The following is a 15,704-nucleotide window of genomic DNA, read 5'->3' on the forward strand; positions in this document are numbered from 1 at the left end:
TCATTCCTAAAATTCCCAAAAAATTCTCATAAATTCTTTGGATCATATATTCCTCAAATATGTCAAAACCCTTCCTTCCCTAGTTCATAATTCAACAATATTCATTTTCCTATTCTATTCAGAACAACACTTTGTGAAGGAAGTGCTATATATACTTTCTTGATTGCCCTTAATTTTTTTGGGCACTCTTTCCTATCCAAATAATTACCTCATGAAAAAAATTAGATCCATTTTCCTAGTAAATTTTCCTCAGCAAATTTGTAGGGACCCGACCCAAAATTGGTCAAGTCTCTATGTAGCTGTACCATCCCAAGATCATGCTGGCACACAGTACATTGATGAAAATATTCAAAGTTCAATCACACCTGAATTTATTACACGATTCTCATATCGAGTGTTTATTATATCATAATAAATTCGGTCGAAGGCCAACTCATGAGAAATAAACTAAATAAAGTTGTGGAAGGGTAGACGAATAGCGAGTCCATCCGACTCCATAGGGCAATCGCCAAGCGTGGATCGTAGCCTCACTCCTGGTCGGAAAACTCCTCTGCAACATAAGACGTTGCAGCCGTGTAGGTCAACATTTTTGAATATGCCGGCAAGTCATGAAGAGAGAACAACAATAAAATTACTAATACTATATGCAATTTGGTTTTGGGGCTCTAAGTTTTATGTTTTTGTGAAAAAGCCAATTTTTTCCCTACAACAAAGGACTTGTTTGCAATACTGCAAAAATGTTGGTTGTTATTGAGATGGTTCCGCCGACCAATATCTCATTCCCAATTATTAAATAACCCCTCAATTAAATTATTAAGTTTGGTGTTGAGATTTCTGAAATACTCCAAGTTCCAGAGGCTCAATTTGTCCGTAACCGGGGACATGGCTAATCGATTAGGTCTTCACTCTAGAGTCTTGTGCACTTTACCCGCAAGAATTGTTCCCTCCTTTTAAGTCCTCGCACTGCCTGGTGTTTGAAGACGGGAAAAATGAAACAGGGTCTTCCGAAGAGTTCCTCTGGGCCACTGCCGGTGCCCATCCAATCCTACCATTCTTCTACATCTCGTAGCACCGTCCGACCAGAGTCACGCCTAGGGTCGACCAAGCCAGAGCCCATAATGGCTTGTGGTTGCACAAGTAAGCTTCCGGTCAATGGGGTATCCATCCGTCTCTTCGTGGCTGGGTGAAGCTTTCTGCAAGATGTCATGGCGCTTCTCCATGCATCCCGGCCATCAGCTGGTTCCTCCAGGGTGCCCGTCAACCGTCCTCCACCCAGTAGTGAATTTTGAAGTCCATCTTGAGCTTGAAGTCATGGGGTTGTCATCATCTTGACTCTCGCATCTCCCTTATGAATCACTCAACCAACCCCATCTATGAAAGCATAGCAATCAACTACATCATCCCGGGCATTGGTAACAAGGGAAATGGGTTCATCCTACCTCATGATACTACTCAAGAACATAACTTAAAATTCTCCTACTACATGCATGGTGGGGAGGAATAATTCTGATGCAACAAAAACATAGGTATGGTAAAACATGATCAAATGACTTGCCTGGTTGACAGTCTTCGAAAGCTAGTGACTCGTAATAGCAGGCCTCGCACTTCGGGAATTCTATCGAGTCAAACAATAGCACAAATAAGTATACTACAATATAACATAACAACAAGTTAATGTAAATCACCCAAGCAATCAAACCAAAACCAAGGAAAACTCGAAGAAAAACAAATCAAGGTTTTCATCACTTCAAGCAACGACTAAGAAATAGTTTTATCCTACTAAAAATATTCTGAACAGACCCTAAACAAGGCCTTTGCTAACTAACAGAAAGGAAAACATCCTACAAACTAGGTGCAAAAAGAATCACATCAAAAGCTATTATAGAATTCCTATTATGCCTAAAACAATACTAGCAATAATATAAAATAGAACTTTTTATTCTACTATAAATAAAATTTCACCCTCTGTAACTACAGAAACTAATCTAAAATAAATTATAACAGAGGCAAAATAAAATTCTATAATAACTAGAATAGCAGGAAACAGTAGCAAGCTAAATAAACCTAGAAAAATTTGATTTCGACTAAAAATAATTTTAATACAATCTAAAAATTCCCACACAAGCTTCTACTGCTAGGCAATGTCAAAACTAAGTAGTAGCAAAAATAATCACTAAAAAAGAATAATCCTAACTCAATTTATGGCAGAAAAACTAATCTGACTAAAACTAATATAAAACTATTTTTATAAACTTAAACGTGGCCTAACCTATTTTCTACAAAAACTACAGGAAATTTGTAAACTAACAAATAAAGAACCAACTAAAAACAGTAAATATCCTAAAAGATACAGCTTTTACAAAAACAGAACTACTTCTGTTAAAAACAGTAACTAAAACTAAAACAAAAAAAGAACAAAACGTGCGCTACTGGGCCTATCTAACGCTCAGGCAGAGAGTAGCTAAAACATGCCCGCTGCTAACAGAAAAGTCGACTGGTTCGATCAAATGAAATAAACCGTAACTAAACTGGGAAAAGACCGATCTATTCTAAAAAAAACTAACCTTTCGTTGTTCTAATTTGGACCCTAGGTTTGAGATCCAATGGTGGGGAGCGACTCCGGTGACTAACAGAAGGTGGCGACAACGGTGATGGACGACGGCGGCTCGGGCGTGGTCGGCGATTTCGCTCTAACGGTCGGGGAAGATGGCGGAGACGTCGGGCGCCTGCGGCGGAGTGAGACGAGGTCGGGGGTGGAGTCGGTGGAGGTTCAGGACGACAGAGATGAGCGGAACGAGCTCGACAGAGCTCCTGCTGAGCTCCAACTCCGGCAACAGGCGGTGATGCTCAAGGCGGTGGCTCTGGCGGTCCCTGGGGGAAGTGAGTATGTCAAAGAGATGCGGGAGGACGTGCCGGTTCGAGTGAAGGTGTTGGGAGGGCAGTGGAGGTACTCACGACGTCGGGAGTGGCGGCAAACCGAGGCGGCGGCGGCGAGATCAGTTTCGCGAGGGAGTGGGTGGTGGTGGAGTTTAGGCTAGGGTTTTAGGGGGGATCGAGAGAGGAGGGAGCTGGGTATTTATAGGACATTATCTTCGGCGAGGGGGTGACGCGGGATCACGATCCCGAGAGGATCGCGGCGACGGGCGGCTCGGGTCGTGCTCTAGCGCAGCATGGCGTGCGCCATGGAGTAGGAGAAGGGTGGGGTCGGGGTGTCAGTTTCGCGAGGGTTTCACGAGGGCGTGGGCGGTGGTGGAGTTTAGGCTTGGGTTTTAGGGGGGTCGAGAGAGGAGGGAGCTGGGTATTTATAGGACATTATCTTCGGCGAGGGGGTGACGCGGGATCGCAATCCCGAGAGGATCGCGGCGACGGGCGGCTCGGGTCGTGCTCTGGCGCGGCATGGCGTGCGCCAGGGGGTAGGAGAAGGGTGGGGTCGGGGTGTCGGAGAGAGAGAGAGAGAGAGAGAGAGAGAGAGAGAGAGAGAGAGAGAGAGAGAGAGAGAGAGAGAGAGAGAGAGAGAGAGAGAGAGAGAGAGAGAGAGAGAGAGAGAGAGAAGCGGTCGGGCGGCCGGTGTGAGAGAGATTCGGGCACGGCGCGCTGGGCTGCCGGCTCGGGCGCGCCGGTGGGCTGCGGCCTCGCTAGCTGGGCCATCGGCCTGGCCAGCTTGGGGGGGGGGAGGTTTTCCTTTTTTTCGAATTACTACAGAGAGAGAAAACTAAATAGAGAATAAACTATATTATTTTTGTATAGGACATATATATATTAATAAACTCAGGGGAATTAACCCGACAATGTGGACATTTTTCTAGAGGCAAAACATAAACTAAAAGAAAACATTTTCCGAAAATCCCAAATAAAATTCAAATTTGAATTCAAACTTTTTGGCAATATTTTCTTTTGACATTTTTGGAGTGTCATGTTTACTCCTCTCATACTTTTGCTCAAGTATTTGTCAGGCATTTTTGAAATAAATTTCAATTGCCAATCAAGTTCAAATTCAAGAAAAACTCAACTACCTCTGAAATTTCAAAGGCCACTCAATTTCAAACAATATGCATAGATGCTTAGCTAATAATTGTACAACATTCCAAATTGAAAATTTGGGATGTTACAAACCTACCCCCTTAAGATGAATCTCGCCCTCAAGATTTAGGTTGGCTAGCAAATAGGTGCGGGTGATCTCGGCGGAGATCTTCTTCTCGCTCCCAGGTGGCTTCCTCCTTGGAATGATGACTCCACAGAACCTTGCAAAACTTGATGATCTTGCTACGGGTAACTTTGTTCGCAGTCTCGAGAATTCTGACGGGTTTCTCCTCATAAGTTAGATCACTGTCGAGCTGTATGGCCTCTAGGGGCAATGTGTCTCTCAAAGGAATATCATCCATCTCAGCATGGCATTTCTTCAGCTGGGAAACATGGAAGACATCGTGAACTCTGGACAATCCTTCCGACAATTCCAGCTTGTAAGCAACTTCTCCACAATGTTCAAGGATTTTGTAGGGGCCAATGAACCTGGGTGCCAACTTTCCTTTAACACCAAACCTCTTGATTCTACGAAGTGGGGACACACGGAGATATGCTCGGTCTCCCGCTTCATATGTTACTTCCTTGCGTTTACTATCAGCATAACTCTTCTGCCTTGACTGAGCTACCTTGAGTCTATCTCGAATCAGTTTGACCTTCTCTCCAGAGTCTCTAATAAGATCCGGACCGAATTTTTTTTGATCTCCAACTCCATCCCACAACAATGGTGTTCTGCACCTCCTTCCGTATAGAGCTTCGAAAGGGGCCATCTTGAGACTGGTCTGATAGCTGTTATTGTATGAGAATTCTGTGTATGGCAAATTATCATCCCAGCTAGACCTGTAGTGTAGCGCACAAGCTCTCAACATGTCCTCCAGAATCTGGTTGACTCTCTCGGTCTGTCCATATGTCTACGGATGAAAAGTTGTACTGAACTCCAGCTTCTTACCCAAAGTCTCATGCAACTTATCCCAAAACTTTGAGGTAAATTGTGTTCCTCTATCTGACATGATACTGCTTGGAACTCCATGCAGACATATGATCCTAGTCATGTATATCTTGGCTAACTTAGCGCTGGTATAGGTAGTCTTCACGGGAATGAAATGAGCTACCTTGGTCAAGCGATCAACCACTACCCAGATGGAATCATAACCTGAACGGGTGCTGGGTAATTCTGTGATAAAATCCATTCCAAGTTTCTCCCATTTCCACTCGGGAATCGGCAGAGGTTGAAGTAACCCTACTGGCTTCTGATGTTCCGCCTTTACTTGCTAGAAAACATCACAAACTGCTACGTACTCGGCAATATCCTTCTTCGTACCTGTCCACCAGAAACTTTCCTTCAAATCCAGATACATCATGGTGTTACCTGGGTGAATCGAGTACGATGAATCATGTGCCTCCTAAAGAATTAGCTTCCTGAGTTCGGGATCATAGGGCACATAAATAGGATCCCTCGAACCATATAGCTCCGTATTCATCCTTATAGAACCCTTTAGCTTTTCCTTCATTCGTCCTTTTCTTTATCTCATCAATTTCCTTGTCTAACTTCTGGGCTTCGTGAATTCTCTCGGCCAAAGTGGAGTGAACTTACAGTGTTGCAACATATCCTCCCGGAACTATCTCCAGTCAAAGATCTCTGAGGTCATCGACTAACTCCTGGGGTAATCCTCCTGCTATAAGAGTATTCACATAACTCTTATGGCTCAAGGCATCTGCTACAACATTTGCCTTTCCTGGGTGGTAATGCAATCTCATGTCATATTCCTTGACCAACTCTAGCCATCTCCTCTGTCTGAGGTTCAACTCCTTCTGCGTGAAAACATACTTCAAGCTCTTATGATCCGTGTAAACGTCACAACTGTTTCTGACAAGGAAATGTCTCCAGGTCTTAAGTGCATGCACTACGGCTGCTAAATCCAAATCATGTGTGGCGTAATTCATCTCGTGAGGTCGTAGCTGCCTGGAGGTATAAGCTACAACCTTTCCTTCCTGCATGAGTACTCCTCCGAGTCCCTGACGAGAAGCGTCACAATATACCTGGTAATCCTTTTGTATGTCCGGCAAAATTAGCACTAGGGTTGTAACCAAACGTTTCTTCAATTCCTGGAAACTGGCTTCATAGTCCTCGGTCCAAATGTACTTGGTGTCCTTATTCAATAACTCAGTCATGGGCTTGGCAATCTTGGAGAAATTCTCAATGAACCTCCGATAATATCATGTGATTCCGAGAAAACTGCGGATCTCCTTGACCGAGGTTGGTGACTGCCAATTGGTGACTGATTCAACCTTGGTCGGGTCGACTGCTATTCCTTCTCCTGAAATAACATGTCCGAGGAATCCAACTTACTTCAGCCAAAATTCACATTTGCTGAACTTGGCATATAACTGATGTTCTCTGAGTTTCTCCAGAACTAGACGCAAATGTTCCTTATGCTCTTCCTCGCTCTTGGAGGAAATCAATATATCATCGATGAACACCACGATAAACTTGTCCAGATATTCCATAAGTACCTTGTTCATCATACTCATAAAATATGCAGGGGCATTAGTTAATCTGAATGACATGACGGTATACTCATGTAAACCATACGTGGTGGTGAAAGATGTTTTAGGTATATCCTTTTCACAGATCTTCAACTGATGATACCCTGATCAAGGATTGATCTTGGAGAATACTTTGGCTCCAACTAGTTGATCAAATAAATCATTAATCATCGGCAAAGGGTACTTGTTCTTGATGGTCACGTCATTCAACGAACGATAATCCACAACCATTCTCAGGGTTCCATCCTTCTTCTCTACCAAAAGAACTGGGGCTCCCCAATGTGACAAGCTTGGCCGAATATATCCCTTCTCCAATAGCTCATTAATTTGCTTTTTGATCTCTTCCAAATCGTTAGGGGGTACCCGATAAGGTCTCCTGGATATTGGGGCTGTGCCGGGCAATAGTAACTCAATCAGAAATTCAATTTCTTTGTTGGTGGCATTCCTGGTAATTCCTCCGGAAATACATTGGGAAAATCCTGCACTACCGGCACTTCCTCCTGAACAACCCCCATGAGGGAATTCACCTGATGTTTCGTCGAGGTGCGTCTGGATACATACTTAATCCTCTTCTGCTCCAAGGTCGTGAGCAAAATCGTCTTGCAAGCATAGGTGATGTTTCCTTCAAACTTTGTCAACCAATCCATGCCTAGGATTACATCCAAACTCTGGGATTCCAATACTATGAGGTCTGCGGGAAAATTATGGTTTCCGATGCTGAGGGTTGAATGACAGCCTAATCTTGCCATCATCTCTCCTCCTGGGGAACTGACTTGAAGAGGGCTTCTAAAGGTTCTAGTGGGCAACCCGTACTTTTCCACAACTACCCTTGATATAAATGAATGCATTGCACCAGAATCAAAGAGTACCAATACTGGACGTGAATTTAATGAAAACTTACCAACCATAGTTTCTGGCTGATCATAGACGTCCTCCACGTCAATGTGATTCACCTAAGCACGAGGAAAAGGGTTGGGCTTCTTTGCTGAGCTTCCATTGCCGTTGCCGTTTCCATTCCTCTGCTTGGCCTTCGGGCAGTCGGTGGCATAGTGCCCTGTCTTCTGGCACTTGAAACAGGTGATGTGACTCAGATCCTTCTGAGCCGGGGTCGGACGATGCTGGTTGCCATTGCCTCCATTGCCTGACTTGGAGTTGTTGTCGTGGTTGCGATTGTTCCCATTCCCTCCATGGTTATGTCCTCCATAATTATGTTCTCCATGGGTGTGGTGGGTATGTCCTCCCGAGTATGGGGCATAATGGGGCTTCTGTTGAGCTCTGGAGTTGTACTTCCCCTGGCCATACTTTCGCTTGCGGCTATCAATCTGCTGCTGCTTGCCTTCAAGTATGGTGGCCTTGTCGACCAGATCCTGGTAGTTGTTGAAGGTAGCCACCATTTGAAGGAAATATGCCCTAGAGGCAATAAAAAAGTTATTATTTATTTCCTTATTTCATGATAAATGTTTATTATTCATGCTAGAATTGTATTTACCGGAAACATAATACATGTGTGAATACATAGACAAACATAGTGTCATTAGTATGCCTCTACTTGACTAGCTCATTGAATCAAAGATGGTTAAGTTTCCTAGCCATAGACATGAGTTGTCATTTGATTAACGGGATCACATCATTAGGAGAATGATGTGATTGACTTGACCCATTCCGTTAGCTTAGCACTTGATCGTTTAGTATGTTGCTATTGCTTTCTTCATGACTTATACATGTTCCTATGACTATGAGATTATGCAACTCCCGTTTACCGGAGGAACACTTTGTGTGCTACCAAACTTCACAACGTAACTGGGTGATTATAAAGGAGCTCTACAGGTGTCTCCGAAGGTACATGTTGAGTTGGCGTATTTCGAGATTAGGATTTGTCACTCCGATTGTCAGAGAGGTATCTCTGGGCCCTCTCGGTAATGTACATCACTATAAGCCTTGCAAGCAATGTAGCTAATGAGTTAGTTGCGGGATGATGAATTACATAACAAGTAAAGAGACTTTCCGGTAACGAGATTGAACTAGGTATTGAGATACCGACGATCGAATCTCGGGCAAGTAACATACCAATGACAAAGGGAACAACATATGTTGTTATGCGGTTTGACCGATAAAGATCTTCGTAGAATGTGTAGGAGCCAATATGAGCATCCAGGTTCCGCTATTGGTTATTGACCGGAGACGTGTCTCGGTCATGTCTACATAGTTCTTGAACCCGTAGGGTCCGCACGCTTAAAGTTAGATGACGGTTATATTATGAGTTTATGTGTTTTGATGTACCGAAGGTAGTTCAGAGTCCCAGATGTTATCACGGACATGACGAGGAGTCTTGAAATGGTCGAGACGTAAAGAACAATATATTGGACGACTATGTTCGGACACCAGAATGGTTTCGGGAGGTTTCTGACATTTATTGGAGTACCGGGGGTTACCGGAACCCCCCCCGGGAAGCTATTGGGCCTTATGGGCCTTAGTGGAAAGGAGAGAGGGAGACCAGGAGGTGGCACGCAGCCCCCCTTGCCCCAATCCGAATTGGAAAAGGGAAGGGGCGGCGACCCCCCTTCTCCTTCCTTCTCTCCACCTCCTCCTCCCCCCTTCTCCTACATGGAATAGGAAAGGGGGGGGGGCAAACCTACTTGGAGTAGGATTCCCCCCTTGGGCGCGCCTCTCCCCTTGGCCGGCCCTCTCCTCCTCCCCCCTTTATGTACGGAGGAGGGGGGCACCCCATAGACACAACAATTGATCCCTTGGATCTCTTAGCCGTGTGCGGTGCCCCCTCCACCATAATCCACCTCGATAATATTGTAGCGGTGCTTAGGCGAAGCCCTGCGTCGGTAGAACATCATCATCGTCACCACGCCGTCGTGCTGACGGAACTCTTCCTCAAAGCTTGGCTGGATCGGAGTTCGAGGGACATCATCGAGCTAAACGTGTGCTGAACTCGGAGGTGCCATACATTCAGTACTTGATCAGTCGGATCGTGAAGACGTATGACTACATCAACCGTGTTGTGCTAACGCTTCCGCTTTCGGTCTACGAGGGTACGTGGACAACACTCTCCCCTCTCGTTGCTATACATCACCATGATCTTGCGTGTGCGTAGGATTTTTTTTGAAATTACTACGTTCCCCAACAGTGGCATCCGAGCCTGGTTTTATGCATGCACGAGTAGAACACAAGTGAGTTGTGGGCGATACAAGTCATACTACTTACCAGCATGTCATACTTTGGTTCGGCAGTATTGTTGGATGAAGCGGCCCAGACCGACATTACGCGTACGCTTACACGAGACTAGTTCTACCGACGTGCTTTGCACATAGGTGGCTGGCGGGTGTCAGTTTCTCCAACTTTAGTTGAACCGAGTATGGCTATGCCCGGACCTTGAGAAGGTTAAAACAACACTAACCTGACGAACTATCGTTGTGGTTTTGATGCGTAGGTAAGAGCGGTCTTGCTCAGCCCATAGCAGCCACGTAAAACTTGCAACAACAAAGTAGAGGACATCTAACTTGTTTTTGCAGGGCATGTTGTGATGTGATATGGTCAAGACGTGATGCTATATTTTATTGTATGAGATGATCATGTTTTGTAACCGAGTTATCGGCAACTGGCAGGAGCCATATGGTTGTCGCTTTATTGTATGCAATGCAATCACCCTGTAATTGTTTTACTTTATCACTATGCGGCAGCGATAGTCATAGAAGTAATAGGTGGTGAAACGACAACGATGCTACGATGGAGATCAAGGTGTCGCGCCGGTGACGATGGTGATCATGACGGTGCTTCGGAGATGGAGATCACAAGCACAAGATGATGATGGCCATATCATATCACTTATATTGATTGCATGTGATGTTTATCCTTTATGTATCTTATTTTGCTTTGATTGACGGTAGCATTATAAGATGATCTCTCACTAAATTTCAAGGTATAAGTGTTCTCCCTGAGTATGCACCATTGCGAAAGTTCTTCGTGCTGAGACACCACGTGATCATCGGGTGTGATAGGCTCTACGTTCAAATACAATGGGTACAAAACAGTTGCGCACGCGGAATACTCAGGTTAAACTTGACGAGCCTAGCATATATAGATATGGCCTCGGAACACTGAGACCGAAAGGTCGAGCATGAATCATATAGTAGATATGATCAACATAGTGATGTTCACCATTGAAAACTACTCCATCTCACGTGATGATCGGACATGGTTTAGTTGATTTGGATCACGTGATCACTTATATGATTAGAGGGATGTCTATCTAAGTGGGAGTTCTTAAGTAATATGATTAATTGAACTTTAATTTATCATGAACTTAGTCCTGATAGTATTTTGCAAATTATGTTGTAGATCAATAGCTCGCGTTGTTGCTTCCCTATGTTTATTTTTGATATGTTCCTAGAGAAAAACTATGTTGAAAGATATTAGTAGCAATGATGCGGATTAGATCCATGATCTGAGGTTTATCCTCATTGCTGCACAAAAGAATTATGTCCTTGATGCACCGCTAGGTGACAGACCTATTGCAGGAGCAGATGTAGACGTTATGAATGTTTGGCTAGCTCAATATGATGACTACTTGATAGTTTAGTGCACCATGCTTAACGGCTTAGAATCGGGACTTCAAAGACGTTTTGAACATCATGGACCATATGAGATGTTCCAGGAGTTGAAGTTAATATTACAAGCAAATACCCAAGTTGAGAGATATAAAGTCTCCAACAAGTTCTATAGCTAAAAGATGGAGGAGAATTTCTCAACTAGTGAGCATGTGCTCAGATTGTCTGGGTACTACAATCGCTTGAATCAAGTAGGAGTTAATCTTCCAGATAAGATAGTGATTGACAGAGTTCTCTAGTCACCATCACCAAGTTACTAGAACTTTGTGATGAACTATAGTATGCAAGGGATGACGAAAACGATTCCCGAGCTCTTCGTGATGTTGAAATCGATGAAGGTAGAAATCAAGAAAAGAGCATCAAGTGTTGGTGATTGAAAAGACCACTAGTTTCAAGAAAAGGGCAAAGGGAAAGAAAGGGAACTTCAAGTAGAATGACAAGCAAGTTGTCACTCCCGCGAAGAAGCCCAAAGCTGTACCAAAGCCTGAAACTGAGTGCTTACACTACAAAGGAACTGATCACTGGAAGCGGAAATGCCCTAAATATTTGGTGGATAAGAAGGATGGCAAAGTGAACAAGGGTATATTTGATATACAGGTTATTGATGTGTGCCTTACTAGTGTTTATAGTAGCCCCTGAGTATTTGATACTTGTTCAGTTGCTAAGATTAGTAACTCGAAATAGGAGTTACAGAACAAACAGAGACTAGTTGAGAGGGAAGTGACGATGAGTGTTGGAAGTAGTTCCAAGATTGATATGATCATCATCACACACTCCCTATACTTTTGGGATTAGTGTTAAACCTAAAGAAATGATTTGGCGTTTGCATTGAGCATGAATATGATTTGATCATGTTTATTGCAATACGGTTATTCATTTAAAGTCAGAGAATAATTGTTGTTCTGTTTACATGAATAAAACCTTCAATGGTCATACACCCAATGAAAAATAGTTTGTTGGATCTCGACCGTAGTGATACACATATTCATAATATTGATTCCAAAAGATGCAAAGTTAATAATGATAGTGCAACTTATTTGTGGCACTACCGTTTGGGTCATATCGGTGTAAAGCGCATGAAGAAACTCCATAAAGATGGATTTTCAGAATCAATTGGTTATGAATCAATTGATGCTTGCGAACCGTGCCTTTTGGGCAAGATGACTAAAACTCCGTTCTCCGGAACAATGGAACGAGCTACTGACTTGTTGGAAATAATACATACTGATGTATGCAGACCAATGAGTATTAAGGCACGTGGCGGATATCATTATTTTCTGACCTTCACAGATGATTTGAGCAGATATGGGTATATCTACTTGATGAAACATAAGTTTGAAACAGTTGAAAGGTTCAAAGAATTTCAGAGTGAAGTGGAAAATCATCGTAACAAGAAAATAAAGTTTCTACAATCTGATCGTGGAGATGAATATTTGAGTTACGAGTTTGGCCTTCAGTTAAAATAATGTGGAATAGTTTCACAAACTCATGCCACCCGGAGCACCACAGCATAACGGTGTGTCCGAACGTCATAAATGCACTTTATTTGATATGGTGCAATCAATGATGTCTCTTAACGATTTACCAATATCGTTTTGGGGTTATGCATTAGAGATAGCTGCATTCACGTTAAAATAGGGCATCATCTAAATCCATTGAGACGACACCGTATGAACTATGGTTTAGCAATAAACCTAAGTTGTCGTTTCTTAAAGTTTGGAGTTGTGATGCTTATGTGAAAAAGTTTCAAACTGATAAGCTCGAACCCAAATCGGAGAAATGTGTCTTCATATGATACCCAAAGGAGACTGTTGGGTACACCTTCTAATCACAGATCCGAAGGCAAAATATTCGTTGCTAAGAATGGATCCTTTCTAGAGAAGGAGTTTCTCTCGAAAAAAGTGAGTGGGAGAAAAGTAGAACTTGAGGAGGTAATAGTACCTTCTCCCGAATTGGAAAATAGTTCATCACTGAAATCAGTTCTAGTGATTCCTACGCCAATTAGTGAGGAAGCTAATGATGATGATCATGAAGCTTTAGATCAAGTTACTACCGAACTTTGTAGATCTTCCAGATTAAGATCCGCACCAGAGTGGTACGGTAGTCCTATTCTAGAAGTCATGTTATTAGACCATGATGAACCTACGAACTATGAGGAACCGATGATGAGCCCAGATTCCGCGAAATGGCTTGTGGCCATGAAATCTGAGATGGGATCCATGTATGAGAACAAAGTATGGACTTTGATTGACTTGCCCGATGATCGGTGAGTCATTAAGAATAAATGGAACTTCAAGAGGAAGATGAATGCTGATAGTAGTGCTACTATCTACAAAGCTCGAATTGTCGCAAAATGTTTTCCACAAGTTCAAGGTGTTGACTACGGTGAGATTTTCTCACTCGTATCGATGCTTAAAGGTCTGTTCGAATCATGTTAGCAATTGCCGCATTTTATGATTATGAAATTGGCAAATGGATGTAAAAACTGCATTCCTCAATGGATTTCTAGAAGAAGAGTTGTATATGATGCAACCAGAAGGTTTTGTCGATCGAAAAGGTGCTAACAAAGTGTGCAAGCTCCAGCAATCCATTTATGGACTGGTGCAATCCTCAATGGATTTCTAGAAGAAGAGTTGTATATGATGCAACCAGAAGGTTTTGTCGATCGAAAAGGTGCTAACAAAGTGTGCAAGCTCCAGCAATCCATTTATGGACTGGTGCAAGCCTCTCGGAATTGGAATAAATGCTTTGATAGTGTGATCAAAGCATATGGTTTTGTACAGACTTTTGGAGAAGCCTGTATTTACAAGAAAGTGAGTGGGAGCTCTGTAGCATTTCTGATATTATATGTAGACGACATATTGTTGATTGGAAATGATATAGAATTTCTGGATAGCATAATAGGATACTTGAATAAGAGTTTTTCAAAAGAAATACCTCGGTGAAGCTGCTTACACATTGAGCATCAAGATCTATAGAGATAGATCAAGACGCTTGATAAGATTTTTTCAATGAGTACATACCTTGATAAGATTTTGAAGTAATTCAAAATGGAACAGTCAAAGAAAGGAGTTCTTGCCTGTGTTGGAAGGTGTGAAGTTGAGTAAGACTCAAAACCCGACCATGGCAGAAAATAGAAAAAGAATGAAAAGGCATTCCCTATGCCGCTATGTTGTGTACTAGACCTATTGTATACCTTGCTCTGAGTTTGGCAAGGGAGTACAATTTTTGATCTAGAAGTAAATCACTTGACAATGGTCAAGAATATCCTTAGTAAGGACTAAGGAAATATTTCTCGATTACGGAGGTGATAAAAGAGCCCGTCGTAAAGAGTTACATCAGTGTGAGCTTTTACACCGATCAAGATGACTCTAAGTCTCAATCTGGATACATATTGAAAGTGGGAGCAATTAGCTAGAGTAGCTCTGTGCAGAGCATTGTAGACATAGAATATTTGCAAAATACATACGGCTCTGAATGTGACAGACCTGTTGACCAAACTTCTCTCACGAGGAAAAACATGATCATACCTTAGTACCCTTTGGGTGTTGATCACATGACGACGTGAACTATGGGTATTAGTCACATACAGATGTGAATATTGGTGTTAATTCACATGGCGATGTGAACTAGATCATTAACTCTAGTGCAAGTGGGAGACTGAAGGAAATATGCCCTAGAGGCAATAATAAAGTTATTAATTATTTCCTTATTTCATGATAAATGTTTATTATTCATGCTAGAATTGTATTAACCAGAAACATAATACATGTGTGAATACATAGACAAACATAGTGTCACTAGTATGCCTCTACTTGACTAGCTCGTTGAATCAAAGATTGTTAAGTTTCCTAGCCATAGACATGAGTTGTCATTTGATTAAGGGGATCACATCATTAGGAGAATGATGTGATTGACTTGACCCATTCCGTTAACTTAGCACTTGATCATTTAGTATGTTGCTATTGCTTTCTTCATGACTTATACATGTTCCTATGACTATGAGATTATGCAACTCACGTTTAACGGAGAACACTTTGTGTGCTACCAAACGTCACAACATAACTGGCTGATTATAAAGGAGCTCTATAGGTGTCTCCGAAGGTAGATGTTGAGTTGGCGTATTTCGAGATTAGGATTTGTCACTCCGATTGTCGAAGAGGTATCTCTGGGCCCTCTCGGTAATGTACATCACTATAAGCCTTGCAAGCAATGTAGCTAATGAGTTAGTTGTTGGATGATGCATTACATAACGAGTAAAGAGACATGCCGGTAACGAGATTGAAGTAGGTATTGAGATACCAACGATCGAATCTCGGGCAAGTAACATACCAATGACAAAGGGAACAACGTATGTTGTTATGCAGTTTGACCGATAAAGATCTTCGTAGATTGTGTAGGAGCCAATATGAGCATCCAGGTTCCACTATTGGTTATTGACCGGAGACGTGTCTCGGTCATGTCTACATAGTTCTCGAACCCGTAGGGTCCGCACGCTTAAAGTTAGATGACAATTATATT

This window comes from Triticum aestivum, chromosome 7B (genome assembly GCF_018294505.1).
Source record: "Triticum aestivum cultivar Chinese Spring chromosome 7B, IWGSC CS RefSeq v2.1, whole genome shotgun sequence".
In the NCBI taxonomy this organism is placed as follows: domain Eukaryota; kingdom Viridiplantae; phylum Streptophyta; class Magnoliopsida; order Poales; family Poaceae; genus Triticum; species Triticum aestivum.